The sequence below is a fragment of the Gasterosteus aculeatus genome, chromosome 10, assembly GCF_964276395.1.
Source record: "Gasterosteus aculeatus chromosome 10, fGasAcu3.hap1.1, whole genome shotgun sequence".
In the NCBI taxonomy this organism is placed as follows: domain Eukaryota; kingdom Metazoa; phylum Chordata; class Actinopteri; order Perciformes; family Gasterosteidae; genus Gasterosteus; species Gasterosteus aculeatus.
The window spans coordinates 10,109,150-10,124,479 of record NC_135697.1 but is presented as its reverse complement, the minus strand read 5'-3'; the positions used below and the strand labels follow the sequence as shown (position 1 = coordinate 10,124,479).

Genomic DNA, 15,330 nt, shown 5'->3' with positions numbered 1-15,330 from the left:
TTCCATCCGATCAATTGACACTGAGAGCAATTGTTTTCTCTGTTAGGGGGATCGATTGCAACAATTCCGGCGGCCTGACGGCCAACAAACGTTAATAAATTCATAGATGGGGGGCCTAAAGCAACAATCCTCAAGGGACCCAGCATTGCTTGCTGCCGTGCACCAAAGACTCAGGACTGGACAAAATGAAGCATTAAAGTAACGAGTGATAATAAGAATAATAACCTGAAGAGCACAGGGGAACATGATGAAACACCATTGCATCAATGGAAAGAGGGCTCACTATGACTCATGACAGCAGTGTTTAGTTATTGTGGTAGAAGCTTTATACTCTCTGCAGCTGACCAACATCGATTCTCTTGATTCTCATGTTGTTTTTATTTTTATGTATTCATTAATTCTAATTGTTCATTGTCTTAAACGTAACTCTCAAGGGTAAAATTAGTTTCCAACTTATGTTAGTTCATTCAAAATGCTTGAAATAAAATCATACGAATGTTTTAGGCATTTTATTTTTAAATATTACAGTTTCTAAGTCAGAAATGTCTGCATTATTGCACTAAATTGCTCCATAAAGTAACCATATGAGGAAGCCGTAAACCCACAGCTCCTCCAGCAGCCCGAACTCCACTTTCAAATATGTCGGACGATTGAACTTGACATAATCTATCGATCTATTCGATGGTCTGTCAAATCTCTAAATGGACGTCCATAATGACCACAGCGATAGATTGAACTTCAATGGAACATTAGTGGTAATTATCCGTCTACTTTAGCCCCCACGCGGCGCGTTTTCCAAGCAGCCGCTTCCTGGCAGTGCTGGAATGAAATCAGGACGGGTTAAACCCTCCTTAGGGTCTCGTCAAGTAATTTACCAAAACCGGAGTGCATCTGTGCAGATGTTACTGCTTTGGCTGCAAAGAAGTTTCACCATCTCGTGTGTCAAAAGCCACCCGGTATTTGAGCTTTGCGCTGCAGGAGCTGCTTCTTGGGGTATTTGCATTGAGGAGGCGAGGTTGTCCACGTTGTTGTTGGGTGCTGTTTGTGTTTTATTTGTAGTTTCCAGATACACTGATGCAGTTTTTTCGTTGTTGTTGTTTGCGCCCCTTTGAAATTGATAGTGTTGTCCACTCGGTACGCATTGTGTCTTCCAGTGTGAACATCAGCGGTTTTCTTTCTCGAGCTGTTCCTCTTTAAGGTCTGAAGACGTGAAAGTATTTGACCACAGGGGACACGCAGATTTAAATGAACATTATTTTGTTCTTTAATTTCATGCCAACACCCAGCAGGGGTTTCAGTCTTTTTCCAACGGAAAACAGAAAGAATTGTCGGTGTCTTTGACTTTCAACCTCACGTGTGTTGCTGCACTTGAATAAAGAGAAATTTAGCAAGATGTTTAACAACTTTATAGAATGGGTATAAATATATTACCTACCTGTTTTTTCTCTTGCCTGCAATGAATATTTCTATAATAATAATAATAACATATTCAATAACTTATAACCCCTAAATTATTCATCGCAAAGGGTTTTTCTTCTTTACACAAACCCTTCCTCCTGTAGAACAATCTTCTCTCCCGGTGAAGCAGCATTGACTCCGTCCCCGTCCATTCTTCTTGATGGGACGTGAAAGCTTCTTACAGGGTGGAGGCGACCCAATTATAATCAACTGTGGCCTACAGGTACCTCCGGCAGCCTGCCGCCGCTGTACTTGGTTTATACCCATAGGATGCTGATGAACTGATGAGATCAGATGATAAGAGAGCGAGAAACCAGCAGCCACTAGCAGAAATACTAGAGAGGGTTTGCTTTGCATGTGAGAGGTATCCGGGGGAGGAGGAACGGAAAGAAGCATTTGACTAAACCTTTTTTCTTCTCTCTCTCAGAGACCAACTGTTTATGCCTCCATGCATATTGTTTACGCACATAAGTGGACGCACACCAGCAGCCAAGACCCATAAGCTTAAAAGCCTGTTTCTTCATTTGCACCACAGGGGTGATAACGCCCGGGGGGGTCAAAAGGAAATACTCTTTCACAAACAAAAGACTGGGCAGACCATTACAGACCAAAACTAAAGGTTCACTTTTTCAGCTCTGGGTTTTCTGTGTGGATTTAGATAATTTGGTCACTGGTGCTCCTCTTCCATCTGTAAGATGTCAGGATTTCTCCCGTTATCAATATTATTATGATCAGCCAGGCTAAGCTAGTTTCACGTGTACAGGTGTGAAGGTGGTATGGATATTCTTATCTGAATCGTGGCCAGATTACTACTCCTTTAACGATCCAAAGAAAATCTCAAGAGAGTTGTAACATTGTAATATTCCAAAATAAAATCTCGCTATAAAATGCTCGTTATAACAAAACTACTTCCCAGTGCATTTCATAAGAAGTAAAAAGTAAACGATAAAAATCAGTAGGTAGAGAAATGAGTGTGTCTAAAAAGAGACAAATGATTGCAATACAAACACAAACTTGTACATCTATGCCAAAATAAACCACGGCCCAATTCAGAGTGCAACACGTCGGCCCAGTCGGGGGTTTCCTATTAATCAAGTGTTGATAAGGTCATTAAAACGTTTGAAGAGCACGCAGGCCTTTAAATATTTTAGGATTCAAGTCCCACTCCCTGTGTGGCCTGACCTGCCGGGACTACAGACGGGAAACTTTCTGTGTTGACACCTGCCATGTTGGGAGTGAGTAACAGCAGCAGAGCCTCAGGATTCATGCCAGGCCAAAAAAACAATGCCCCGAAGACAACTGTAGTACCGAGACGTCAAAATTGTCCTGGTAGGTCGATACAAAACATTTTTTTAAAGGATGAATGACTGAACTGTTTAATTCTTTTTGTATTAGTGCAAGTAAACCTTGAAATGCAGAGGAAAGAGCCGCTGTGGCCGCGTGCAGCAGTACAAGTTAAACGCGTAACAAATGGAGAGACGTTGTCTGTTTGACACCAATATTTTATCTAAAGTTTGCCCCTGTTAGCTGATGCGGGTCCTACCAGAGCAGTGGCGTTGCTCATGAATTCAGAGGAAGATTGCTTTTGTTTTTCTTTCAAATAATTGCACAGACTTGCTTGAAAAGGCGCCTGAAGCCGTGCTCTTTTATTCCAGGTCCTGAGCGAGGTGGCACAGCCGGGCGGTTTTAGATGCCGAGGAGGCAGGTGGCTTCATTGTCGGCAAGGGGCTTTGTTTTGTCCCCCGCTGTTGTCCCGGTCCTTTCTATGGCAGCACCCGCTGGCAGTGGTCCCTTGAACTGGTCATTTTGAGATGACGGGGCTCAGTGTGTGCCGGGGGGGGTTTATTACCTGGTTTTAATGGGTCTCGGTTGGCTTCCAAGCAATTGGCTTAGTAAACGCAAGCAATTCCAGTGTGTTTACATGAAGCTCTGCCTAGAGGTCTGTAAGGTACGTCTTTGACCAACGGGGTCTGTGGTGTTGGACACATTTGCATCACATCATCAATGCTACGGATCCGTTGAAAGTTCCTCTGCTGAGCAAATCCAGAGCACATTTACATGTTGTACCACTACAAGCTTTTCTCTGCAGGGTTAAACTGCTAAATTAGTGAACAAAAGAGCAGAGGGTGCGCGTTACAGAACCGCGCATATTGCTTCTTATCGCCCGGCTGTTTGTTGACACAGCTGTGTATGCAGGCAGCGGTCACCTGTAGAAAGGGCAGGACACCACAACATGTAACTCTTAGGCGTGAACGAGTCCCCTAGTGTGAGATGACGCCTCCCCTCCCGGGCCGACAGCTGAGGGCGCGCTTCAACTGGCACGAGCCATCTGCCTGGAGACCTGCGGAACAAGGTGTCGCTGCACAATGTGAGTCACTGTTGCCTTCATTGTCCAACTTTAGCGCGACACCAATCGATCCCTCTCGGAAGCTGTTGTTTTTTTTGTCATTTTTAGGAGACGATCCAAGAGCCACGGCTGACGGTGTGTATAGGAAGAGGAATTTAAGGTTTGATATTCACGCAGAACGTGTGTGTCCCCAGTGACTTAATCAGCTGCAGGAGCTATCAGCCGAGTTTCTGTCCACAGAGTAAAGCGCTTCGCCTCACCCGTCTCTTCAGAGAGGCCATTTGCTCAGATTGAGGGCCGGGACACTGAGCTTTCTCTGCTAATCATCCCACAGGCGGTTGGAGGGGCCGCGCCTCCGGCGTGTCCGCACGGTTGTGCAGAGGGTTGAATGCAGGGAGCCCGGCCAGCGTGTTACATTACGCATTATCAGTATTCATGAAATTGAACCCGTGGCGGATAAACCCCCTCTGTCCTCCTTGATCCGTTCACATCTGGGGAGCGCGTTAGGCCAAAGGAGCCTCCACGTACTAATTGCTTTACGTTTGCATAGATGTGCGGCTTCCCGACGGCAGGAGTGTGGTCAGGTAGGGTAGCAGCTGGCGGCATCACCCCTCTGGGGTTTGATAGTGAACTCTGGCCTCTATTGCGGCTCTATTTCTGTCTCTATGATGAAAGTAATGTATGACAAGTATGAAAATAAAAGTATTCTTTCCTTAAAAGCAGCTATAATCCTGACCTGCAGTTGCTGCCAGGCCATTTGGAAAATCCAACCTGGAAACGTAATAATCACAAGAAATACTATAAGGCAGTGTGCGAAACAGTATGTTGGTATCTATGCTTTATTTGATCAGTTCTGTGCTGATAACAATAGATGATTTTAATTGACTGTTTTTTACTTAGCTTTGTGTTGTTGTGGCTTAAAGGAAATAACAATACAATCACAGTTAGTAACAATTGGGTTGTCAGTAGGAGTGTATTTTTAAATGTTGAAATATTAAATTAGCGGGTCGGAATTTGCTGCAAAACTGTTATTTTGACATAAGTGTTGTAAATGAAGTATTATAATTGGCGTTGCTGTTTACCAGTGGTGAGGTGCGCTGCTGCCCAGGTACGTTCATACTGTGTATTATTCACAACGTATTCACAGTGTGTGTCAAGCCAAGAATAATGAGCGCACACCCACGAGGAGCATTTTCATCGCCCTGCCTGGTATGTCAGCCAAAGGAAAGGAAATTCCTTGATTACAATAATAACAAGGGCGCAGAAATGAAAAGATGGAGTCAGTTGCGTGGGGAGCGTAAAGCTCAGGAGCCTTTTCTGATTGAGGGTGTTTTAGCAGCATGTTTTTTATCAGAGAGCATGTTAATATCAGCGTCCCACAGTGGCAGAATTAGAAAAACACCAAGTATGCTCACAAATGCACTGACAAGTCTATGTAGTTTGTGCAGGTGTGTTTAGATGCTACATACTCACACACAAAGCAAAATGTTGCTTTGTTGATTTCGCTGTTTTGTTTCTAATGATTCTGTTTTTAACAACTTCACGTCCGATGCCCGTTATCGCAGGAAGCCGAATCCAGTCACAGCTCAGTGTGGGAAAGGTCACGACCTCGGGAGGCGGGTTGCGAACCCCATCGGTGAGGGAAAACGTCCGGGGCCGTGGGACGAGGTGCGTTCGAGGGGGGTTTGGTTCCACAGAGAGACGCGGGGGCATTCGCATGAGCCACCTGTCCCGTCCCGTCCTGCCTGAGGCTTTTGCTGGATACAATCTGAGGAGGGGGCTCCCGCCTCGGCCCAGCGACCTCTCCTTTCAGCGGCGGGCGCGTGTGTCAACCAGGAGACGGTCCTCATGTTTGCCGAGGTCAAAGCCATCCATCAAACCGGCGAGGCTGCCGGCCTGCCGGCTCCGCGCAGGCAGTTGGTAACGTCGCTCCGTTCTAGGAGAAGCTAAAGGAAAGTACCGTGTCCTCCGATGGCTGAAAAGCAAACGCGCTAAACGTGAAAAGACTCAAAGAGAGGCGACACTTTGGTGCAGATGATATAACCGCCACATACAAAAGACCTTTATAGGCCAACCAAATTCCCTTGAAAAGGAATCTTTCCCACGATTTACCAACTGAGTGTTTAAAGGAAGGAGTTTTATTGCTGCTAACAATGAATATTTATGACTCAAGATGGTGGATTGAAATGTGACACATATGTGTCTTAGAAATCTTCCCTGGACATATTTCCGCAGCAGGCTGGAGATAACTTCATTAATTCTATGGTTGCCTGGATACAGACCTTAATAATTCCAGTGGGGCTTTATGAAAAGAAGACAAAGACGGGAAGGAGCAAGATATCTAAATTCTTCCTAAATCTCCTATTTTAACTCCGACAACTATCTTTTCTACTCTTGTCAGTTAGAAGAAAATATTATCAATTAATACTTAGAGTTTTATAAAATGTGGTTGAAAGCTGTTGCTCGCCCCATATCAATTAGTATTCTCTGCAGAAATGACAAAATGACAAAATATGACAATTTAAAAAGGCTGTCGACTTTTTGCGTTTGTTGCCTAAAATGTGTTGCCGGCTCTTTCTGCTGATTGCATTGGTTTTATTCTCCCAACTTAATTGTTTTGTTCACTCCCGCTGCTTTTATTAACCTTTTTCCCAGCCGCGGGCAGCTGTTTCTGACAGCAACAAAGAAACCTACTTAACCCACCAAACGCTACCTGCCCCAAGAACAAAATGAGCAACTAGCTGGTTAACGAAAAGAAGCATTCGGCTCTTTAAAACAAAGTAGTCGGCGTAGACCTCAAATATAAGCATAAATAGGATTCGTTCCTGATGTGTTTTAAGCTTGTTCCACTGCCCCTGAGTGAAAAATGGATGCTGCTTTATTGAAACTTGAAATGGTAGACCCAGCTAGCAATAACTTCAGACACGGTTTACTACTTTAATAATAACCTCCCTGACTTGTGCTTTCCAGCCAGACCTCTGCTGATTCCTAAACCTTTTGATCTTGACAGTGGTGTTTGCTCAGCGGTGAAATGGCCTTAAGGTCCAAAGGGGGACTCACATTCTTTCCTTTAAAGTTTGGTTATGAGGAATGCAAGTTGTCTCCATGAAGTGGAGGAAAATGACCGTTACAAAGACTTGCTCAGTTGATTAAAGGCTCATCTTTGTCTTTACCTGGGCAGATTAAACATTAACAATAACATCTTGTCAGTTTCCATCACCACATATTTGTTGTCTCCCAGAATGAGTGTCTTATCTGCAGCCCGCCTGGCTTAAAAAAAACAGTTAAATCTGACACAAGTTCATATAATATGCACGGCTACGGGTCATTTGAAACTAATTATGTTTTTTATAATAATGCTGTACTCAAAGCATTGAGTTTGCACATTCGGCTTTCCTTTCAGAAAGCACAATTTCAACATGTGATGTAACTCTGACGATTCATTCTGTGGTTCTCCCCCCCTGCAGGACTCTACCGGCTTATTCCACATTTCTTTGCTATTCATCGATCCCCCTCATTAAATTTCTTTGCCATGACTTTGATTGTCATACCACCGGGTGGGAAATAAGGAATAAAGGCAAACATCACAGACGGATATCAGATCGGCCTGTTCCCTGCGGAGATGTTACTTGGCTCTGCTCTTGACGAACGAATAACAGGCCGAGAATCCTTTTGACTTCGGTGCCCCTGACGGTCCGTCCCGGCTCTTTTGATTGCGCTCAGCAGGCAGGTGCTATTCTGCACGGCCTCAGAGGCCTCAAGCCGCTGCATGTGGTGACTCGGAAAGGTGCGACCTTCAGATACCTGCGGGCTTTTTGCGATGTGAGCGCTCGGAGGTGGGCTGCCTGGCTGGTCAACACTTCAATAGACACCTGCAGCTTTCCCTTTCGGGCCATCTCATTCCCTCTTTTTTGGTTCACTGGAGAGTTATTGCAAGGGAGGGAGGGAGGGGGGGAGAGAAAGAGAGAATATAAGGGATGGAGTGTGGCTTCAGCGACACAGTGGATGTAGGTAGATGCTTGAGTGATGGACTAAATAATGCAAAGAAAGGTTAGACCGACTGGACAAACAGAGACTACTTGGTAGGCATATATTGCAAATACAACTGAGCCTAAAATAGACCCAAATTATAGTCGTAGAGAAGAGGATTAGAATGATAAAGCATATCTAAGTTGTAGAAATGATGTGTCCTAAGGACTACGCCTATTGATTGAGTCATTTAGCGCATCATTCAAGCGTTGGTTTGAATGATGAGCGGCTTAAAGGAGGATGGGAAAGTCGTGGATTTAATCTGAGCTGGCAAAAAAAAATGGAAAAGTCAAAAGGTTTCTGAGAGGTGGCATGAGAGGGAGTCACAGTGCAGCACCTGGGAGACAGACCACCACCTTGCGTACATGTGGCCCCGTCATGGTGACCATGGAGACAGTTGTGTTTTAAATGGGACACAACTGGCTTTATTCTCACGTCTAAGCGGTCAGCCATGATGCTCATTATGTTACCGCTAGACTGCATACACACTGGATGAAGTTGGGTGTTTGAGTCGGACTTTAAAAAGCCCCGTTCATCTTAAATGTTATAACGTACACAGATCTAGTTTAATGTATGCACCTGACTGGACCTTTCCCCGAGAGATGAAAACGCTGAAATGTCTATGACACAATCTGAACCAATAAATACTATTTCAGTTATATAAGTGTCCTATTAAATATTCCATTTATAAAGAGCTCAATCATTTGATTAATGTGTATTTTAACTCAAAACTGTATTGTATATAATCATTACACATCTTGACATGAATTAATATCAACAGTACATGCCGGCTCCGTGAGCTTTCTGACCCTCTGAGATGCTCTCCAGCGTAAACGTAATTACGGCCTGACAGCGGGCAGCGGCCTGATAATCAGAAGCTGTTGATTGGAGCATGCAGCTCCTGACCCGGAGCGCCAGTGACGCAGAAAAGTAATTACAGTCCCCCGCAGAGTGGAGCCATGCAAAATGAACTCCCAGCTTGTTGCAACACCCCTTCTTGACTTCTTGCTGTTCTAATATTCTCCCTCTCCTCGTTTCTCCCCCTTCATGTTTCATGAACTCCCCCATCCTGCTGCTACATTTCACCCTCCTTCCAAACCCAAACCCGGGGGCTGTCGTCCCCCCCAGACGCCCCTTCCTCCTCCAGCCTGTGTGTGTCCTTCTCCTCTCCATCACCTGCTGACTTATTAACGCAGCAGGTACCAGTAATGTGCAATGGCAGTAAATAAATGTTAGATGGACCACAGTGTTCCTCAACCCTGTGCCACACACACACACACACACACACACACACACACACACACACACACACACACGCTGAATCGATTTTTTTGATGCTACTTTAAAAGCTGTGACTCAAATGCAAGGTAATTACTTACTAGGTCTGAGTGTTCTTCTCGTCTACCTGTATGTGTATTCCTGTATCAATGCATGTATAATATTTTGCCTCAACATCCTCTCAAATGTGGGACCAACCTTCCCAGCAACTTTTAAAGCGAGCATCTAATATCACTTGCCGCTACTTTTATATGCGTTGTTATGTTTTGCCTCAGCCGGTGATGGGGCACATCCTGTATACATATTAAAGTGTGAAGCAAATATCTTTTATTATAATTATAATTCCATGCACTATAATTTAGGATTTGATATAAATATTAATTTCATTTAATATAGAAAACTGTGATGAAGTTGAAGTGAAAGCATAAAATGTGACGAGGTTCCCCACTCCACCCAAATCCCCCCCCCCCTCAATAAAGTGGGTTACTATGACAACCTCCTTGCAGCGAAACAAATCAGTGACCAAATATACGAGGGTCGCGTCACGTTGCGTCCGTGGCTAACATGCTAAATGCTAACATTGGATTGCGTTTGACAGCGATGAGCAGCCGGACTACTGGGACGGTGAGCGTGATGAAGGTGATCCTGCAGCAGAGCGTGCACGAGCGCTCAGTGCACGCGGACAGGTGAGCAAGTGTGTTTCCACGTGGTCTTAAATACTTTGCTGCAGCCGTCTTTTTGGGGGGGTTGTGGCTTCATGCGCTGAGGTTGATATTGTTTGCAATGTGTGTGTTTTACTCTTGTGTGGATTCTAAAATCAGTGGCAGGTTATTTCCCTTCTGGTCTTCGGACTATTTCTTATTATCTGTGTGAATGTGTTTGCTCTCTTTTTATCTCAATTTCTTCCCGGTGGCTAAAGTCAACTTCAGTGGGTGACAGCGTGTGTTTTCAGTTAGTTTGGCCTTTCAAATGGAAAAATTACAGGATCATTAGTAATGCCACAAAGAATATTGCAAGTGAAACCTCATTGTGTTTACGATGTATCGTCATATTGGACTGTTCCTGTTTAGTTTTGTTTTGAGAATGTAGTGTAGTCGATGCATGAAGCAGCTTAACATTCAAATATTAAGTACAAGAGTCAATGCTGCTGAACTGATCCATGTATTTCTGTACAGTGGTACTTATGAACCCAACATCTTACCACCGGCTTGAAGCGAGCAACAAGTTGGGCATTTTTAGAGTAAGAATCATTGCAAAGCTCAGCGGCTTGAAAGACCACAAAGGCTGCAGCCACATCCACTGCGCACTCATTTACCCGGCATGGTGTTGCAGAGGTAATCCCTTTACACTGTGCTCTTTGTTTGATTTTGAGCTAATCTCTAGCACCATTTCTCTCTGACATCATTAAGGAAAAGTGCTGATTTATAGCTCAAGAGGAATTAACGGCGTATACTGTGCACCCGCATAGTTTCAGATATCACTGACTGGCTTTGCACAGATGTCATATTTTGAAGAATCTATTCTGGGCTACGTTCCAGTCGGTACCATAGATAATGAAGAACCACAATGTCGCCTGATTTTTATTCTCCTCACTGACGGAGGTCCGTGGCAGAGAGATTGCCGTTGATTGTGTTCAATCACTCGGGCTTGAGTGAAACCTAAAAGTCAAGCGGCGCAGGTTGACACGGGGCCTTTTGAACAAGGCGGCCACTGAGAGCACAAGGTACCGGCCTGAAACATGAATCACATGTTCTTTGAGCGAGCCATCCCACCGGTTGGGAGCAGAGCTGTTAGGCCCACCGCCGCCTTTCAATGTTTCCCAGAAGACAGAAATACCGCTGTGCGGGAGGACAGGACTGTAACTTTGTGTTTTGGCCTTGTGGTTTTCTGTCTTAATTTTATATTTTTATACAAAACTATTTAGATTGCCAAACCCCAACAGCATAAGACTGTCCCTGCTCAAATTATTTCCATTTTAGGCAAATAGGCGAGACCTAATTTGGGAGCCCTAACGTCACATCTGTAAGCTTCACTGTGGAAGGGATGGGGTTGTGATCTGGGGGCTGTTTTTTGATGCTTCCTCTATGTCTGCTTGGTGCCTGCTGCATAAACATTCAGAATTGCCACTATAATTACAGAATTTCCGAATCCATAACATGATTATTCAGAACCGTCTGTCTCTATGAATGACACAAAGCTTTCAGAGGACACCGTGACGCCATTGGGCTAGTTATCCGTTGTTCACGTCGGTGGTAACTCTGCAGCCTGAGTGCACGCCGGTGGCAGAATAACACATTTAGAGGAAACTGCAGCAAAACATAAAGTTGGTCTCATGTATGAAACGACAGGCAGCCCATCTCCTGCCCTGCTGCATCTATTAGAGATAAATGGATGCAGTAACGAGCTCATGTGGGATGTAGGACACATGCTGTATTTCTGGCGCTTGGAATCAATCACTCCTCTTACTTTGGTCTCTTTTACCTGCAGGAGAGACGTTTATTTCAATCAAACTCAGTAACCCACATCCTTTGAAACGGTATAATAACAGGCCGGAGGGGGGAAATGGATGAAGTGAGTGAAAGTTGCCCTTCTTTTTGTATTGTGTGAGTTAGATGTTAACCATATCATTCAATTTAAGTGATTATATACAGCACATTAAAAGTCTTACTTCCTAATATAACAAAGGCTGAAATATATATATATATATATATATATATATATTTTTTTTTTTGTAACATATTTTTAAACATGTAAATGTTACAGCGTCTCATGTATTTGTACAGAGCAAATGTTCCAGTTGAGGTGAAATGCCATTGAACATAATAAAGATCACTCTTTGAAATCCAGTGTGTCAGACTGCTCCAGTACAATGAACATAAGTTCTACTCAACACTTGATTCTTCTTCAAAACTAAATGAAGGGGCTACTTGTACATTTATTAAATTATCTTTAATTAAATCCTACAATGTGTGGCAATATAATCGTCTTTGACTTTTATTACAGATTTCTGTTTTTGCTGGAAATGCACATTGGAATGTTGCCAACGGCTGGCCGGTGAGTTAACAAAAAGCACACAGGAAACATCTGGACCATCTGCCGAACCCTTTCAAATTCTAAATGGGACTTGATAGTGCCGTAGTGACCATCTCCGAGCACACGATGGAACCAAAGCTGTAGTTCATGTCAGTGCAGCCTTCAGCCTTCAAAGCATCAGCTTTGTTCACAGACAGACAGATTTGCTGCTGTTCACCAAACCAGCTTCTGTAACGTCACAAGCCTGTTTCCTGGGGCGCTTAATTCCAACATCTGTTTAAAATGAGCAACACACTATAGTGATCTTCATTTTTTCCTCATATTGACCGCAGTGTGGCAGCAAAAGGCTGCAGTGTGACGAATCCCTTCACTCTCATTGTCCTGGTTAAAGTATTATCTTTAGTAGAAAACATGTTGGAAAATAACTTTTATTGGGAATGTTTTTAATCACAAAGCAGCAATATACAGTGAAAAGGTAAGCTGGAAGGTTATTTCTATTTAGTTGTATTTACTGTCCGTCGTTGGTGTCGGTCTACGCGTGATCCTGATACAGGGCGACCTCCGGTGGACAAGTTAGGAATAGCAGCTCCTTTTAGTGGATCCGGCCCACCAGGGGGTCCAGCTCTTATGACAAAGTATTGCGTTAATGTCTAACACGATACTTTGTCATAATAAGAGATTTAACGTGTTGAAACATCTATGAAACGTGCTAAATAAATAGTGTATGTTAACAATAACCGCATAATACGAACACATCAATATTAATATTAATGTTGTTACCATTCACTATCATTAATAATAATAATATATGTACGCAATACAAATAGAATGAATCAAACTTAATGATGATGATTATTATTCTTGACTTAACTATAATAATTGTGTAGTGTAATTTTATGTTATTACTAGTTTTATTATTACAAGCATTATCATAATTATTATTTACATTATTAATATGTTAATCACTTTAATATTAATGTTCTTATATGCATTTTTTAAATGCATTTATGAACATTTATGTGGCTGGTGTTGTCTTTCTTTTTTTTAAACTTGTTAACCTGACAACAAGACCTGGAGTGGGACGTCCATGAGAATGGAGCAGTCCGGACTCCCCCACCCACCACTTTGGTGGCGTTAGGAGGAGTTCAGTTTGGCGCTTGCGCCGTCTTGCTGTTTGACGAGATGGTGAGGACGCCCCCGGGTCTCGTTCCTGGGTCCTTCACACGTTGTGTTTTCGACACCAGCTGCAGGGTCATCTACGTCTTCGTTGGGTCTCGGAGCCCTGGAGGTCCAATTAGCTTGAAATAACCTCATCAGCGAAACGCTCTCCATTCCCCTCCTGTACGTTCCTATAAGGGCCGGCTGACACTCAAGACTTCCACTGGACTCCAATGGAGACATGCTCTTCAGGAAAGACCAAGGATTTGAAAATTCAATATTTTTTGGTGCAGCAACCAATGATTCTTTTTGTTACTGATTCGTTTGAAGATTATTTTTATTAAGGGGTTTCTTGAGGAGTTTCGTCGTTTTTCTGAGTGGGACCTTGCTTTAATTGTTCCTGTGAGCACGTGGGTGACCAACAGGGTGCACATCGCTGCCAGTGGATTCAGATGATGCCGCTCTTCTGCAGGTGGTGTAAAGGTGCTAAGAAAGGCAACAAAGAAGAAGATGGGTAGATGTTAAACAAGGTTTTTTTTTAAGGAGAAGGAAATACATTCGTTGAAAGGAATAAGACACGTTTCAGTTCGAAACACTGACTGTAACCATCACTTTTTTGAACTACAATGCGCCAAAGGACACCTTTTAATGACTAATTTGTTATAATAAGAAAGTACAAATGCTAGAGTCCAAGGTCATTCCTTACATTCCAGCTCTTGAAAGTCTGATTTCAGTTATCATATATTTTTTCAAAGAATCTTCACTCTCTACAAAGGGCACACTTTATAATGACGTTATTTTTAGTCCCCATGAATGCTTTTCGAATCAGTAATAAACAATTGAACATGAACAGCCCTCCCAGCATCCCTTTAACCGGCAGAAACAGAACACGCTGAGGAGGAGCAACAGAGACGGACTGTTTCAGTATTGTACCCTACAAGGACGCGTATTCGAGTAAAGCGTGTTATTGGCCGCCGAGCTGCAGTTTGCCGTATCTCCACCAGATGGAAGCCAAAACCCTGACCTCATATCATTCAAATCCAGGTATGACTTTAGTGATATAAGATGACAGTTGAGAATACCGGCCCTATGACTAAGCGTCAAAGCAGCCTCAAGACTATCATCAACACAAAAGCTCACATTCCTTTGTACTATGAAATAAATCCGGTCGAAGAGTCCTTGAAATACTCCAGACGGTTTCCATTGCATCAGCGCAGTGCTGAACGGTCCCAAAACGTTTAAGAAAAGAACGACGGTACTTGTGAACAGGACACGGTGACACATTTCGTGTCACGCCTTACTCGCGCGATCCACATGGACAGAAATATTTTGTATATTTTTCCATCGGCCCTTGAGAGGTTCAAAAATCCCACGGCTCACCAGAGAAACACTCTTTCCTGTAATTCTATTTCATCAAATGGGGTCATGAGTTCCGAAATTTGTTATTTGTGAGTGGGTGTGTGGTTGGGAAACTACGCATGGATGAAGTCTAAAATTTACACCCAACAATGGAGAACACCTGACTTTAGTTCCTCATCACAAAACGCCACTGATTAAATACTTTCCCCGACCTTAAGGGGACATTACCCTCCAATACGCTTTCTGCAATGCAAATCCCCCTTTTCCTACCGTTCTTTTTAAAAACCTCTTTCACACATGTAAGCCTAAATACATTACAAATAAAATAGATAAAAAACAACAACAAAAAAAGCCATTGGACAGAATGGTCTCGAGACCTACTTCTTAAGATCCTCTTAAAAGGTAATGGTCGATTCCTGTTGATTTTCATTGACTTAAAGCCATTCTGCTCCCTGTTATTGTGGCTTTACTTTATCATGTCCAAGAAAATAAAGTCCACTCACTCACACACACACACACACGTCTCCAGATATTCATTGCTTTACCTTTTGACTAACCTACTTTTTGGGGGCGCTTGTTGTCATCCCCGGGGGGGGTCCAGCTCTGACATGTTAGGCAACCGCGGATTTGGCAGCTTTCCACCAGCTGAGACACACCAGCTACCCTGT

At 43.4% G+C, this 15,330-nt stretch overlaps 2 long non-coding RNA genes across 2 annotated transcripts; one reads left to right on the top strand and one right to left on the bottom strand.

Moving 5' to 3' along the window:
- Nucleotides 1–7,775: 7,775 nt before the first annotated feature.
- LOC144383579 (uncharacterized) lies at nucleotides 7,776–12,566 on the top strand. The gene is made up of 3 exons (XR_013451017.1): nucleotides 7,776–9,798; nucleotides 11,600–11,683; nucleotides 12,116–12,566. It is a non-coding gene; the product is annotated as an uncharacterized LOC144383579 (long non-coding RNA).
- A 5-nt stretch (nucleotides 12,567–12,571) lies between these two features.
- Nucleotides 12,572–15,330, bottom strand: LOC144383580 (uncharacterized). Its single transcript, XR_013451018.1, has 2 exons — nucleotides 15,208–15,330; nucleotides 12,572–13,789 (listed from the first exon to the last, which is right to left on the bottom strand). It is a non-coding gene; the product is annotated as an uncharacterized LOC144383580 (long non-coding RNA).